The sequence below is a fragment of the Saimiri boliviensis genome, chromosome 9, assembly GCF_048565385.1.
Source record: "Saimiri boliviensis isolate mSaiBol1 chromosome 9, mSaiBol1.pri, whole genome shotgun sequence".
NCBI lineage: Eukaryota > Metazoa > Chordata > Mammalia > Primates > Cebidae > Saimiri > Saimiri boliviensis.
In genome coordinates this window covers 117007061-117023868 of record NC_133457.1, presented here as the reverse complement: position 1 = coordinate 117023868, position 16808 = coordinate 117007061, and the positions used below count along the sequence as shown (strand labels likewise).

Sequence of the window (16808 nt, the reverse complement as noted above, 5' to 3'; positions counted from 1 at the left end):
GTCAGGAGTTCGAGACCAACCTGGCCCACATGGTGAAACTCCATCTCTACTAAAAATACAAACATTAGCTGAATGTGCTGGCCCAAACCTGTAATCCCAGCTACTTGGGAGGCTGAGGCAGGAGAATCGCTTGAACCTGGGAGGTAGAGATTGCAGTGAGCTGAGATCACACCCCTACACTGCAGCCTGGGAGGCATACTGAGACCTTGTCTCCAAAAAAAAAAAAAAAAAAAAGATCCAAGACAGGTCCAGAGAATAGGGTGGTAAATTTCCAAGATTCAGGGACACCCTAATCCTGAATCCAGATTCTCAGTCCACAACTTGCTGTATGCCTGAGCTCCATTATTTAGTTTTTAAATTGATTTTTTAGCAACCAGCTGAGGCCTCTGCTTCCTTCATATATGCAGTCATCCTAGTTACTTCCTTCTGGTCCTTCCCTCCTGTGGGCCCAGAGGGCAAACACAGAAATTTCCCCCCTGATAAATGCTGATAGCAGTGTGAGAACAGCTGCTTTTCCCCAAGCTTGCTTTTCTCAATTTTAATATGTATCGGCCCTTACTGACTACCCCTGGCTTTGCAAACCCTTGCTTGGCTGGAAAGATTTACCTCCTGCGAAATAGAATGGTGGTATGAAGAATTGTAGCTTGCAGATAAACACATTCAAATGCAGTGATAGCATTTGAACATTTCACTCCCAATTTAATCTTTAATTTCTCCCAGATAAGCAGTAAACTTGATGTGTAAGCACTAAACTTTTTAATGTTTAAAAATAAACATTAAGGCCGGGCGCGGTGGCTCAAGCCTGTAATCCCAGCACTTTGGGAGGCCGAGGCGGGTGGATCACAAGGTCGAGAGATCGAGACCAACCTGGTCAACATGGTGAAACCCCGTCTCTACTAAAAATACAAAAAAAAATTAGCTGGGCATGGTGGCGCGTGCCTGTAATCCCAGCTACTCAGGAGGCTGAGGCAGGAGAATTGCCTGAACCCAGGAGGCGGAGGTTGCGGTGAGCCGAGATCGCGCCATTGCACTCCAGCCTGGGTAACAAGAGTGAAACTCCGTCTCAAAAAAAAAAAAAAATAAAAAATAAATAAATAAATAAATAAATAAACATTAAAAAAATTAAGAAGCACTAAAAGCTTTAAAGATACATGTCCAAATTACCCTATAAAGAGTTGTTTATAAAACAAAACAAACAAAACACCGTGTTCACAGAGATTAATTACAAGGGACCTAAGTTGAGGACTATATAATGTCATAAAGGATCATGATAACCGACAAAACTGAATTAGCATCGGTTTGAGACCTCACAGTTAAAGGAGGAAACAGAAAAAAAAAAAAAAAAAGTCTACTGTGTGAAAAGTGTTTAAATATCGACTGCTGTGAAAGGGGGTATAAAAATAAAACCAAAGCAGTGGAAGAACTGTTTTCTGTGTGCAGTGGGAAAGTTTACACAGATGACAAGCTGTCATGTGGGGACGTCCCAGCAACATTCTAAAGTGTATTTCCTTAGATCAAAAAGGACAGACACAAGCCCAACATTTATATTAATATCTGTGCTGGTTGGTCATAGTTCCTCTTCCCCAGAGTAAGACATGCTGCATCCATGGAGCGATGTGTCTAATACCTTAATTCTCTGAGTACAAAGACCAGTGGGGTCATATGATGTTGCTATATTTAGAAAAGGACTCTGTTTTCTGTTTTGCTCAACCTTAACAATTTTCTGCTCTGAAGAGAGTTTCAAATGTACATTGATCTTTTTCATATCATGAATGAAATGAATTAGCACCTGTTTTCAACTGCCACGACACTTATTTTAAAAAAGGGGAAAGAGAAGTCTGTGTACTCTGAATTCAACTAGGGACAAGGGAGGTGTAATTTTGTTTCTGCCTTCTTCCACAGAACTTAACCAGAAGGCAGTAATCCTATTTACCAAAGTTTATACATGCTAATGTAGGTACTGCCCAACTGAACAAAGGAACACGTGGAGTGACGAACATACCCCATGGTGATTTAAAGAAACGTTTTCCAAAAAGAAATACTACCATGTAACATGTAACTGTGCATAATTAACTCTGAGGAAGCAGAAGACTAATTTATTAGTTACAGAAATGTCTGTATAAGCCCTTTCCTCATAAAATACCTAGAAATAATAATGATTGTTTAAATGAACAGGCTTTTTTTTTTTCCAAAATGTGTTTATTGAGATGGTTTCCCACTCATCTTGATTCAGAGTGCTTTTAGTGCTGCTTCCTCCTGAAAGAACATCCTTCTGTAAGCCTCGCTTTTCCTCCTGTAGGCTGGCAGAGGACAGTGGAGCAGCCAACACACACGACTACCGTTTGTGCCTGGCTGAAGAGCGTGGTGATTTTATAGCATCCTGGGCATTTCACGTCCATGAAGTAGAAACTGGGGCTCTGCACAGGCGTTTCTTCTTGTGTTTCCTCTTCTCCTCTTCTGGAGAGGCATGAAGGAGATCCTTTGCGAGAGGCATGTTCTCGTGGGTAGGTCGTCACCACCGGAAAGGCTTTTTTTTTTTTTTTTTTAAACATAAACATTGGCCTGGCACCGTGGCTCACGCCTGCAATCCCAGCACTTTGGGAGGCCGGGGTGGCGGATAACCTGAGGTTAGGTGTTTGAGACTAGCCTGACCAATAGGATGAAACCCTGTCTCCACTAAAACTACAAAATTTAGCCGGAAGTGGTGGTGCGTGCCTGTAGCTACTCCAGAGGCTAAGACAGGAGAATTGCTTGAACCCTGGAGGCAGAGGCTGCTGTGAGCTGAGATCCTGCCACTGCACTCCAGCCTGGGTAACAGACCGAATCTCCATCTCAAAAAAAAAAAAAAAACTAAATAAAAATAAATAAATAAATAAAATATTTTAAAATAAATAAAAATAAAGAAAGAAAATGTCTGCCCAACTCTCCCTTAATCTTTTATTTTTTGTATCAGCATATTCTTTTCTTCATGGCGCACGTGGTTATTTTACATAATTTCTGTTGCTTTCTGTGAGTGGAGACTCTTTTCCATTGTAGCTTTAATTTGTTTTTTGAGACAGAGTGTCACTGTGTCACCCAGGCTGGAGTGCAGTGGTGCGACCTTGGCTGACTGCAACCTCTGCTTGCCATATTCAAGCGATTCTCTTGCCTCAACCTCCTGAGTAGCTGAGATTACAAGATTACAGGCACTCAACTACCACACTCAGCTAACTTTTGTAGTTTTAGTAGAGACAGGGTGTTGGCCAGGTTGGTCTCGAACGCCTGCCCTCAAGTGATCCGACCCGCCTGCCCTCAAGTGATCCGACCACCTCGGTCTCCCAAAGTGCTAGGATTATAGGCGTGAGCCACGGTGCCCAGCCTAAAGTATTATTTATATAGGCCCAGAGCAGTGGGTCATGCTTGTAATCCCAGCACTTTGGGAGGCTGAGGTGGGAGGATGGCTTCAGCCCAGGAGGTTGAGATCAGTCTGGACAACATAGTAAGACCCCATCTCTAGATAAATAATGTTTTTAAAAATAAAAAAATTGAAAAAATAAATGCATTAATGAATAAGTAGCCAAGTGTGGTGGTTCACGCCTGTGGTCCTAGCTTCTGAGGAGGATGAAGTGGGAAGATCACTTGAGCCCAGGAGCTGTAGGAGCTATGATCACATCACTGGACTCCAGCTTGGGAGACAGAGGAAAAAGAAAAAATTACATATATATATATAATTTATGTAAATCACTGAGTTTTTTTGGTATCCTTGAAATCTTACGCTTGGCCCAGGATCAAGAACAAAAAAAAATTTTTTTTGAGATGGAGTCTCGCTCTGTCACCCAGGCTGGAGTGCAGTGGTGCAATCTAAGCTGACTGCAACCTCTGCCTCCCGGGTTCAAGTGATTCTTCTTCCTCAGCCTCCCAAGTAGCTGAGATTACAGGCACCTGCCACCATTCCCAGCTAATTTTTTTTTTTTATTTTTAGTGAGACAGGAGTTTCACCATTTTGGTCAGGCTGGTCTTGAACTCCTGACCTCAGGTGATCCGCCTGCCTCGGCCTCCTAAAGTGTTGGGATTACAGGTGTGAGCCACCACGCCCGGCCTCCCAAGAACAAAAATGAAGACTCAGGTTTTCTGATCTTAGGCCCCATTTCACTCATAGCAGTTCTCACAATTAGTAACAATGAACTTTTTTGCTCTCTTGATCACTTTCAGCCTTTCTTGACTAAAGCATACACTCCAGGAGGGCAGGGAAAATGTTCATTGTCATGGCTTAGAACATAACTCACCAGCACTCTGGGCGGCAGAGGTGGGTGGATCACTTGAGCCTGGGAATTTGAGACCAGCTTGGAGTACACAGCAAGATCCCCAACTCGACCAAAAAAAAAAAAAAAAAAAAAAAAAATATATATATATATATATATATATATTAGTCAGGTGTGGTGGCACATGCCTATAGTCAAAGCTACTGGGGTGGCTGAAGTGGGAAAACTACTTGAGCCTGGGAGACAGAGGTTGCAGTGAGCCAGCCACTGCACTCCAGCCTGGGCAACAGAGCCAGAACCTGTTTTCATATCTTTCAACAAATTAACAGGCCGGTCGTGGTGGCTCACACCTGTAATCCCAGCATTTTGGGAGGCTGAGGTGGGTGGATCACAAGGTCAAGAGTTCAAGACTAGCCTGACCAACATGGTGAAATCCCATATATTCCAAAATAAAATACAAAAATTAGCCGGGTGTGGTGGTGCATGCCTGTAGTCCCAGCTACTTGAAAGGCTGAGGCAGGAGAATCACTTGAACCCAGGAGGTGGAGGTTGCAGTGAGCTGAAATTGTGCCACTGCACTCCAGCCTGGGCAACAAAGTGAGACTCTGTCAAAAAAAAAAAAAAAAAAAAAAAAAGGATTTCTTACTTTCGTTTGGGTAAAAAATTATAAATTAATAAAAAAGAAGAAAGAAAATTAGCATCCAATACCTGCAAGGTGTCATAGCTGTCATATTAGGTGCCAAATACAGCTGTGAGCAGATTTCTATCTTCTTGGGGTTAGTGACTTTGCATAAACAAGCAAAAATAATTACATAAATCCATGGCCAGGCATGGTGGCTCACACCTGTAATCCCATTACTTTGGGAGGCCAAGGCAAGTGGATTACCTGAGGTAGAGAGTTCGAGACCAGCCCAAAAAAAACCAGCAAGAGAGAGATGAGGTCTCCTTACATTGCCCAGGCTGTTCTGGAACTCCTTGGCTGAAGGGATCCTCGGTCTCAGCCTCCCAAGATGCTGGCATGGGGGAGCCACCATGCCTGCTGCTCTTGAGAATTCTTGAGTGTTGTCTCTGGTTAAGTTCTACTTAGAAGTTAACATTCTCCCCAAGGCCAGGTGTGGTGGCTCACACCTGCACCTATAGTCCCAGCTACTTAGGCTGGAGTGCAGTGACCCCATCTCAGCTCAGCTCACTGCAACCTCCGCCTCCTGGGTTCAGGCAATTCTCCTGCCTCAGCCTCCTGAGTAGCTGGGATTACAGGCAGGTGCCACCATGCCCAGCTAATGTTTTGTATTTTTAGCAGAGATGGGGTTTCACCATGTTGACCAGGATGGTCTCGATCTCTTGACCTCGTGATCCACCCGCCTCGGCCTCCCAAAGTGCTGGAATTACAGGCGTGAGCCACCAAGTCTGGCCTGCTTGAACTGATTTTCAGCTGGGGTGGTGAGCTAATGACATCTCCCTCCATGCATTTCTGTCCTCTCTCTTCTTCTTTTTCTTTTCTTTTTTTTTTTTTTGAGACGAAGTCTTGCTCTGTTGCCCACGTTGGAGTGTAGTGGCCCTATCTCAGCTCAGGTCCCTGCAACCTCTGCCTCCCAAGTTCAAGCAATTCTCCTGCCTCAGCCTCCCAAGTAGCTGGGATTACAGGCACTTGCCACCACGCCTGCCTAAATTTTTTTTTTTAATTTTTAGTAGAGACAGGGTTTCACCATGTTGGCAAGGCTGGTCTCAAACTCTTGACCTCAAGTGATCTGCCTGCTTCAGACTCCCAAAGTGCTGGGATTACAGGCGTGAGCCACCGCACCTGGCCTCTGCCCTCTTTCTTACTTTGCCTCTACCCCATGATGTATCAACCAGTATTCAGGACCCAATTTTATTTTGTGTCTGCTCTAAAGCTAACTTTACCAGGGGTTTAGGCCACTAAAACACATTATTTGAAGTTTGCAGAATGTATTTACATTTTATCTTATGATCACTATAGCTTCAAAAATAATAAAAGATGGTAAAGTTGGTCTCTTTTCACATCGACCAACTTCTCCTCACATAAATACAAGCCAATTGAATGGCATTCCAATATTACATAATTATTTCCGTTGTAACTGAAATTGCAGAATACTGAAAAAGTAAATTGGGATTATTTTAAATTGCAACTTGCCCAAAGTTTTATTATTTATCAGCTTTCTCTGAATGTTACATCATGACAGTTATATTTTCTTATCATGAATTGTGTTACCTTTATATATATATATATATATATATATATATATATATATATGTATTTTTATTTTTTTTTTAGAGAGAGGTGGTGTTTCACCATGTTAGCCAGGCTGGTCTCGAACTCCTTACCTCAGGTGATCCGCCACCATGGCCACCAATGTGTGTGTGTGTGTGTGTGTGTGTGTGTGTGTGTGTTTTATACCAATACAATTGCAAAATATACATTTGTATTTTATTTTATTTTTTATGGATGAAGGGACCCATGAAAGTCATATTATGGCCCTGCTTGGTCTCAGCATATTTATTCAAACACATGGATGCTTCCCACGGCATCTGTGGGATCTGATTCCTTCCATGTGGCATAGTAGAATAAAAGTAACAACTTGAGATTGGGCACGGTGGCTCATGCCTGTAATCTAGGCACTTTGAAAGACCGAGGCAGGTGGATCACCTGAAGACAGGCAACAGCAGCCTGGCCAACATGGTGAAACTCCATCTCTAAAAAATAAAATAAAATTTAAAAAGGTAACATCTTGAATTCCAATGTGTAACATACTCAGATCATTTCTTTTCAATTGTGATGAATTTTCAACTTTAAAATATACAAGTAAGATGAAAAAAATTTTTGCATAATTTTTCTTTTTCTTTTTTTTTTTTGAGTCGGAGTTTCGCTCTTGTTGCCCAGGCTGGAGTGCAAAGGCGTGATCTTGTCTCACCGCAAACTACACCTCCCAGGTTCAAGCGATTCTCCTGCCTCAGCCTCCAGAGTAGCTGGGATTATAGACAGACACCACCACGCCTGGCTAATTTTGTATTTTTAGTACAGACGCAGTTGCTCCATATTGGTCAGGCTGGTCTACAACTCCTAGCCTCAGGTGATCCGCCCACCTTGGCTTCTAACAGTGCTGGGATTGCACCTGAGGTCAGGAGTTCAAGACCAGCCTGGCCAACATGGTGAAACCCCATCTCTACTAAAAATACAAAAATTAATTGGGTGTGTGGTGGGTACCTGTAATCCTGGCTACTCAGGAGGCTGAGGCAGAAGAATCCCTTAAACCTGGGAGCAGAAGTGGCAGTGAGCCAAGATCGTGCCACTGCACTTCAGCCTGGGGGACAAGAGCAAAACTCAGAGGAAAAAAAAAAAAATCACAAATTTGTGGGTTTCTTTTAAAACTTAAAAATGGAGGATGAGCTGGGCACAGCAGCTTACACCTGTAATCACAGCACTTTGGGAGGCTGAGGCAGGGGGATCACGAGGTCAGGAGTTCGAGATCAGCCTTGGCCAGCCTAGCCAAGATAGTGAAACCCTGTCTCTACTAAAAATACAAAAAAAAAAAAATGAGTCGGGCTTGTTGGTGGGATCCTTTAATTTTAGCTACTCAGGAGGCTGAGCCAGGAGAATCACTTGAACTCGGGAGTCAGAGGTTGCAGTGAGCCGAGATCTCGCCACTGCACTCCTGCCTGGGCAACAGAGTGAGACTCCATCTCAAAAAAACAAAACAAAACAAAAAAAGACAAAAATGGAGGATGAGTTCCCAGCATCCTGCTACTCAGTCAGAGAAAACAGAACAGGAACAAATCTGGCGAAGTGAGGTAGGCAAGCCAAGGGAACCTCTGGCTGCCTTCCACCGCTGCGTGCAGGTACTGCGGTTCATAACCTGCCTTCCAGCCCTGGTGTTAGAAGACTTTCGGTTACAGTATTGTGGTGAATCATTTCCTTCCAAGGCTCAGGGTGATCTATCACACGGGCGTCTTGTCTAGGTTTTAACAACAGTATGAGCAGAAAAGTTCCTCATTCCAGAAATGCAAAACAAATTACATAAGAAGTGTATTCTTTAAAGGAAAAAACAAAGTCTACATAAAGGTATAATGAATAGGAAGAACAATTATGCATGGGAAAGCAAAGCTCTTTTAAAAAAATCATCAAAGAAACGAGTTTTTTTTTTTTTTCCTTTGTCTAATTTGTAACAGTGACATTCCTTTCCGAAGACTGGAGCAGGGTCGAAGGAGCTGGGGCATTGGGCTTAACTGCACCTTTCACGATGTCATTAGGGATAGGGAGAGGAAAAAGGAGTGAAGGTGCTGGAAACTCTGGCCCTGGTGTATTATTGCTTGCACTACAGGAGTTTTTGGTTGCCAAATCAATACCTTGGTTGTCCTTGAAAAACCCTGCAGGTCTGTTTTTAATAGCTTGCTACACGGATGAAATTACCCTGATTACTTAGCAAAGCCTCACCTTTGATCCACTGATCTAGTTAGAGACCTGGGATAGAGCAAGAGCCTGTGGCCCCAGAGATATTAACAAATTAAAAGAAGGAAGGGAAAACTGCAAGTTACAGAAATACAGGAAGTCTGAGGTTTGTCAGTTGTTGAAACATTTGATACTATCTTTTAAGAGTCTCTGAGAGCTTTCTTAGGGATAACAAAATACTAATATTAACAGGGAACGACTGGGCGTGGTGGCTCACGCCTGTAATCCCAGCACTTTGGGAGGCTGAGGAGGGCAGATCACAAGGTCAGAAGTTTGAGACCAGCCAGATCAACATGGTGAAACTGTCTCTACTGAGAATACAAAAATTGCGGGCAGGCACGGTGTCTCAAGTCGATAATCCCAGCACTTTGGGAGGCCGAGGCGGGCGGATCACAAGTTCAAGAGATCGAGGCCATCCTGGCCAAAATGGTGAAACCCCATCTCTACTAAAAATACAAAAATTAGCTGGGTGTGGTGGCCTGCACCTGTAGTCCCAGCTACTCGGGAGGCTGAAGCAGGAGAATTGCTTGAATCCTGGAGGCAGAGGTTGCAGTGAGCCAAGACTGTGCCACTGAACTCCAGCTTGATGCCTGGCGACAGAGTGAGACTCTCTCGAACAAAACAAACAAACAAACAAAAAATACAAAAATTAGCTGGGCGTGGTGGTGTGCTCCTGTAATCCCAGTACTCAGGAGGCTGAGGCAGGAGAATCGCTTGATCCCAGGAGGCAGAGGTTGGAGTGAGCCGAGATCGCGCCACTGCACTCCAGCTTGGGTGACAGAGTGAGACTCTATCACCAAAAAAAAAAAAAAAAAAAGTGCAACAACAATAAAACCACAGCAAAGCCACCTGCTATTCATGATCAAGAACAGTGGATCAATCCAAATTAAAGAAGGGTGGCCGGTATTGTTTTCCACCTCACTCTCTCAACAGATACATATGCCCAAAAACGTTTCAATTTCCTATTCATGCAACAGTGAAGGGTCATTTTCCTCCCAATTTTTGTACTCATTAGACAGAGTGCCTTTTAAGTATTTATTCTTTTTTTTTTTTTTTTTTTTTTTTTGAGACGGAGTTTCGCTCTTGTTACCCAGGCTGGAGTGCAATGGCGCGATCTCGGCTCACCGCAACCTCCGCCTCCTGGGTTCAGGCAATTCTCCTGCCTCAGCCTCCTGAGTAACTGGGATTACAGGCACGCGCCACCATGCCCAACTAATTTTTTGCACCTTTAGTAGAGACGGGGTTTCACCATGTTGACCAGGATGGTCTCGATCTCTTGACCTCGTGATCCACCCGCCTCGGCCTCCCAAAGTGCTGGGATTACAGGCTTGAGCCACCGCGCCCGGTGCATATTTATTCATTTTTAAATTAACAGACTTTATTATTTACTTATTTATTTTTATATTTATTATTATTATTATTATTTATTTATTTTTTTTTTTTTTGAGACGGAGTTTCGCTCTTGTTACCCAGGCTGGAGTGCAATGGCGAGATCTCGGCTCACCGCAATCTCCGCCTCCTGGGTTCAGGCAATTCTCCCGTCTCAGCCTCCTGAGTAGCTGGGATTACAGGCACGCACTGCCATGCCCAGCTAATTTTTTGTATTTTTAGTAGAGACGGGGTTTCACCATGTTGACCAGGATGGTCTTGATCTCTTGACCTCGTGATGCACCCGCCTCGGCCTCCCAAAGTGCTGGGATTACAGGCTTGAGCCACCGCGCCCGGCCATTATTATTATTTTTTTAGAGACAAGGTCTCGCTATGTTGCCCAGGCTGGAGTGCAGTGGCTGTTCACAGGCGCAATCCCACTACTGATCAGCACGGGAGTTTTGACCTGCTCCGTTTCCGACCTGGGCAGGTTAACCCCTCCTTAGGCAACCTGGTGGTCCCCCGCTCCCTGGAGGTCACCATATTGAGACCAAACTTAGTGTGGACACCTGATCGGCATAGCACACTACAGCCCAGAACTCCTGGATTCAAGCAATCCTCCAGCCTCAGCCTCCTTAGTAGCTGAGACCACAGGCACGCGCCACCGCGCCCGATGATTTATTTATTTTTTGAGACAGAGTTTTGCCCCTCCAGGTTCTGTCCTTTGGACATAACTTCTCATTTTTTCTCCTGTTTTTCCTACTCCAAGGTGCTTTTGCTGTAGGAATAAATGAAAGCTGATTCTCTTTGTTGGTAGAGTCCTACAGAAAGTCACCTTGTAGCCAAGCATGGGGGCTCACGCCTGTAATTCCAACACTTTGTGGGGCTGAGGCAGGCGGATCACCTGAGGTCGGGAGACTGAGACCATCCTGGCCAACACAGAGAAACTCCATCTCTACTAAAAATACAAAAAATTAGCTGGGTGTGGTGGTACATGCCTGTAGTCCCAGCTACTCAGGAGGCTGAGGCAGGGGAATCACTTGAACCCGGGAGGCAGAAGTTGCAGTGAGCCAAGATGGTGCCATTGCACTCCAATCTGGGCAACAAGAGCAAAACTCCATCCAGAACCAAAACAAAACAAAAGAGAGTAGATATTTTAGGCTCTGTGGGGTACAGGGTCTTTGTGGCAGATACTCATCTCTCCCTTTGTCAGGCAAAAACAACCTCAGGCAGTAAGTAAACCAATGAGCATAGCTGTGCTCCATTAAAACTTCATTTTATACAGCTGGGCGCAGTGACTCATGCCTGTAATCCCAGCACGTTGGCAGGCTGAGACAGGTAGGTCACTTGAGGTCAGGAGTTCAAGACTAGCCTGGCCAACAAGACAAAACCCCATCTCTACTAAAAATACAAAAATTAGCCAGGCGTGGTGGCATGCGCCTGTAATCCCAGCTACTCGGGAGGCAGGAGAATCGCTTGAACCAAGAAGACAGAGGCTGCAGTGAGCTGAGATCAAGCCACGGCGCTCCAGCCTGGGCCACAGATCCGGACTTCATGGCAAAAAAAAAAAGAAAAAGAAAAAGAAAAAAGTTCATTTATGGGCACTGAAATAGAATGTCACATAAGTTACTCCAGGTATCATAAAACATTCTTCTTTTGACTTTTATCAGCTATTTAAAAATGTAAGACCATTCTTAGCTTGCCATTGTACACAGGCAGTAGGCTGGATTTGGCCTCAGTTCATAATTAGCTGACCCCAGCCTTAGGGAGTACTTCCCTGAACATGCTATCAAAAATGACACACACACACAATCCCTGTTCAACCTATCCCTTTTCCTTCCTCCCTCCCTTCCTCCCTCCCTCTCTCTTCCTCCCCTCCCCCTCCCTCCTCCTTCTCTCCTCTCCCTCCTCTTCGCCCTCCTCCCTCCTCCTCCATCTTCTCCTTCTTCTTCTTCTTTTTCTTCATCTTTCTCCTCCTCCTCCTTTTTTTTCTTTCTGAGACAGGGTCTTGCTCTGTTGCCCAAGCTGGAGGGCAATGGTGTGATCATGGCTCACTGCAGACTCCATCTCCTAGGCTCAGGTGATCCTTCCACCTCAGTCTCCCGAGTGGCTGTGCCACCATGCCTGGATAACTTTTTTTTTTTTTTTGGAGACGGAGTTTCGCTCTTGTTACCCAGGCTGGAGTGCAATGGCGCGATCTCGGCTCACCGCAACCTCCGCCTCCTGGGTTCAGGCAATTCTCCTGCCTCAGCCTCCTGAGTAGCTGGGATTACAGGCACGTGCCACCACGCCCAGCTAATTTTCTGTATTTTTAGTAGAGACGGGGTTTCACCATGTTGACCAGGATGGTCTCGATCTCTTGACCTCGTGATCCACCCGCCTCGGCCTCCCAAAGTGCTGGGATTACAGGCTTGAGCCACCTCGCCTGGCCCGACTCTGTCCTTTTTTAACAGCATATCAACATCTGCCTCTCTCTCTCTTTCACTCTCTCTCTCTCTCTCTCTCTCTCTCTCTATATATATATATATATATATATATACACACATATATGTATGTATTTTTTTTTCCCTGAGACAGAGTTTTGCTCTTGTTGCCCAGGCTGGAGTGCAATGGCATGATCTCGGCTCACCACAACCTCTGCCTCCTGGATTCAAGCAATTCTCCTGCTTCAGCCTCCAGAGTAGCTGGGATTACAGGCATGCGCCACCAGGCCCAGCTAATTTTGTATTTTTGTATTTTTAGTAGAGATGGGTTTTCTCCATGTTGGCCAGGCTGGTCTTGAACTCCCGACCTCAGGTGATCCGCCCGTCTCCTAGGCCGGAGTGCAGTGGCACAATCTTGGCTCACTGCATCCTCTGCCTCCCAGGTTCCAGTGATTCTCCTGATTCAGGCTCCCAAGTAGCTAGGACTACAGGAGTGCACCACCACATCCAAATAATGTTTTGTATTTTTTTAATTTTTTTTTTTTTTTGAGACAACTTCCCCTCTGATCCCTAGGCTCAAGTACAGTGGCATGATCCCAGCTCCCTGCAACCTCCACCTCCCCAGGTTCAAGCAATTCTCATACTTCAGGCTCTCGAGTAGCTGGGATTACAGGCACGCACCACCAAGCCCGGCTAATTTTTGTATTTTTAGTAGAGACGGTGTTTCACCATGTTGGCCAGGATAGTCTCAAACTCCTGACCTCGTGATCCACCTGCCTCGGCCTCCCAAAGTGCTGGGATTACAGGCTTGAGCCACCGTGCCCGGCCATTTTTTTTTTTTTTAAAGATGGGGTTTCACCGTATTGGCCAGGCTGGTTATGAATAATTTTTGTATTTTTAGCAGAGACAGGGTTTCACCATGTTGGCTAGACTGGTCTTGAACTTTTGACCTCAAGTGATCCACCTGCCTCAGCCTCCCAAAGTGCTGGGATTATAGGCATGAGCCACTGTACCTGGCCTGGTGGATATTAAGAATAAATAAGTTGGGGCCAGGTGCAGTGGCTCATGTCTATAATCCCAGCACTTTGGGAGGCTGACGAAGGTCAATCACGAGGTCATAAGTTTGAGACTAGCCTGGCCAACATAGTGAAACCCCATCTTTAAAAAAAAATACAATACTACTTTTAGATATATATATATATATTTGAGACAGAGTCTTGCTTTGTTCCCCAGGCTGAAGTGCAGTGGTACGATCTTGGCTAACTGCAACCTCCGCCTCTGGGGTTCAAATCATTCTTCTGCCTGAGCTTCCTGAGTAGCTGGGATTACAGGCTCGCACCACCACGCCTAGCTAAGTTTTGCATTTTTAGTAGAGACGGGATTTCACCATGTTGGCCAGGCTGGTCTTGAACTCCTGACCTCGTGATCCACCCACCTCAGCTTCCCAAAGTGCTGGGATTACAGGCATGAGCCACTGTGCCCAGCCCTTCTTTTGCATTTTTAGTGAAGATGGGGTTTTGTCATGTTGTTCAGGCTGGTCTCAAACTACTGATCTCAGGTAATCCACCTGCCTCAGCCTCCCAAAGTGCTGGGATTATAGGCATGAGCCACCATGCCAGGCCTCTGCCCTGCCTTTAGCATAGTTGATTTCTATTCTCTCTTCAAGTCTCCATTCAAAGGGTTCCTCCTACTTAGAAGTCTTATCCAGACTCCCCCACCTCCAGGCTCCTTACAGGTCTCCATAGCATCCACAGCCAAATGATGACTCTTCCCCCACCTCCAAATCATGACTCTTAAGGGCCTGAGATATAGTTGCCTTTGTGGACCCCTTCCTTCATAAAAGGATATTAAAAATTATATTTTATGACTACATTGGCCTGAAGAGGAAATATAATTCAGGCTGGATTCATTACTATATATTATATATGAATATATATGAATACTTTATATTACTATATATATGAATATTATTCATGTTCTCTTCTGTCCTTAAAATAAAATAAAAATATTTTTGTGGGCCCCTGAAATTATCAAAGCCCCTGGATATTGCGTTTGCTGTGGCAAGTGGAGAAGCTGATGACTTACAAACATTATGCAAGTTTTCTTTTCTTTTTTTTTTTGAGACGGAGTCTCACTCTGTCACCAGGCTAGAGTGCAGTGGTGTGATCTTGGCTCACTGCAACCTCTGCCCACTTTTCAGCGATTCTCCTGCCTCAGCCTCCTAAGTAGCTGGGATTAACCGGTGTGCACCACCACGCCCAGCTAATTTGTGTATTTTTAGTAGAGACGGGGTTTCACCATGTTGGTCAGGCTGGCCTCAAATTCCTGACCTCGTGATCCACCCACCTCGGCCTCCCAAAGTGCTGGGATTGCAGGCTTGAGCCACTGCGCTTGGCCTCTTTTCTTTTATTAGAGACAGGCTGTAGGGCAGTGGCGAAACCTCGCTTCACTGCCTTCCTCACTTCTTCACTGAGCCCGAATTTCCAGGCTGAAGTGATCCTCCCACTTCAGCCTCCCGAGTAAGCAGGACTACAGGCACACCGGGCTAATTTTGCTTATTTTTGGTAGAGATGGGGTCTCTGGAACTCCTGGGCTCGAGTGACCCTCCCATCTCAGTGCTGGGATTGCGGGGCATGGTGGCTCACGCCTGTAATTCCTGCACTTTTGGAGGCTGAGGTGAGCAGATCACCAGAAGTCAGGAGTTCGAAACCAGCCTGGCCAACATGGTGAAACCCTGTCCCTACGAAAGATACGAAAATTAGCTGGGTGTGGTGGTGTATGCCAGTAATCCCAGCTCCTCAGGAGGCTGAGACAGGAGAATCTTTTGAACCCGGGAGGTGGAGGTTGCAGTGAGCCAAGGTCATGCCACTGCACTCCAGCCTGGGCGACAAGAGCCACACTCCAACTCAAAAACAAACAAATAAAAGTGCTGGGATTGCCGGCGCGGTAACTCAAGCCTGTAATCCCAGCACTTTGGGAGGCCGAGGCGGGTGGATCACGAGGTCAAGAGATCGAGACCATCCTGGTCAACACGGTGAAACCCCGTCTCTACTAAAAATACAAAAAATTAGCTGGGCATGGCGGCACGTGCCTGTAATCCCAGCTACTCAGGAGGCTGAGGCAGGAGAATTGCCTGAACCCAGGAGGCGGAGGTTGCGGTGAGCCGAGATCGCACCATTGCACTCCAGCCTGGGTAACAAGAGCGAAACTCCGTCTCAAAAAAAAAAAAAAAAGAAAAGTGCTGGGATTATAGATGTGAGCCACCACACTCAGCGCAGTTTTCTATTGAGCATTTATTCTTATCATGGTTACTTTCTAGAAAGTGTGAGCCCAGAACACCTGCCTCTCCATCCGTGGGAGTGACGCTAGAGTGTGAGATCTCAGTCTCCCAGGGACATCCAAGCCAATGTGCATTTTTAACTAAGCTTTTGATGATTCCAATGCTTACAAATGGTTGAGAACCAATATTGTTGTTTTGTTTATTTGTTTTTGTTTTGTTTCGATTTTTGAGACAGAGTCCCACTCTGTTGCCCAGGCTGGAGTGCAATGGTGCAATCTTGGCTCACGGTAACCTCCGATCCCTGGTTCAAGCAATTCTCTTGCCTCAGCCTCACGAGTATCGGGGATTACAGGTGACTGCCAGAACATATGGCTACTTTTTTTGTATTTTTAGTAGAGACAGGGTTTTACCATGTTGGCCAGGCTGGTCTCAAACTACTGACCTCAGGTGATTCGCCTGCCTCAGCCTCCCAAAGTGCTGGGATTACAGGTGTGGCCGCTGGGCCAGATGATTTTCTTTTTCTTTTTTCCGCTGTCTTTGCTTACTATGTTTTCCTTTAGTTAAGGATTGCCTGAACGGAACGCCTCCTGTTTGTGGTAGGGGAACACTACTTCTTGGTGCAGGGGGACTGGCATCCTCTTTTACATCATGGGGTTTGACTTTTCCTTAAATTTTTTTTTGAAACGGAGTTTCGCTCTTGTTACCCAGGCTGGAGTGCAACGGCGCGATCTCGGCTCACCACAACCTCCGCCTCCTGGGTTCAGGCAATTCTCCTGCCTCAGCCTCCTCAGTAGCTGGGATTACAAGCATGTGCCACCACGCCCAGCTGATTTTTTTGTAGTTTTAGTAGAGACGGGGTTTCACCATGTTGGCCAACATGGTCTTGATCTCTTGACCTCTTGATCCACCCGCCTCGGCCTCCCAAAGTGCAGGGATTACAGGCTTGAGCCACTGCGCCCGACCAGTTTTTTTTTTTTTTTTTGACACAGGGGCTCACTCTTTTTCCCAGACTGGAGTGCAGTGCTGTGATC

General features: G+C 45.5%; 1 pseudogene; it reads right to left on the bottom strand.

Annotated features, from left to right (window-relative positions):
* Positions 1 to 2177: 2177 nt before the first annotated feature.
* On the bottom strand, positions 2178 to 2515 carry LOC120367896 (small ribosomal subunit protein eS27-like; annotated as a pseudogene).
* Positions 2516 to 16808: the final 14293 nt, after the last annotated feature.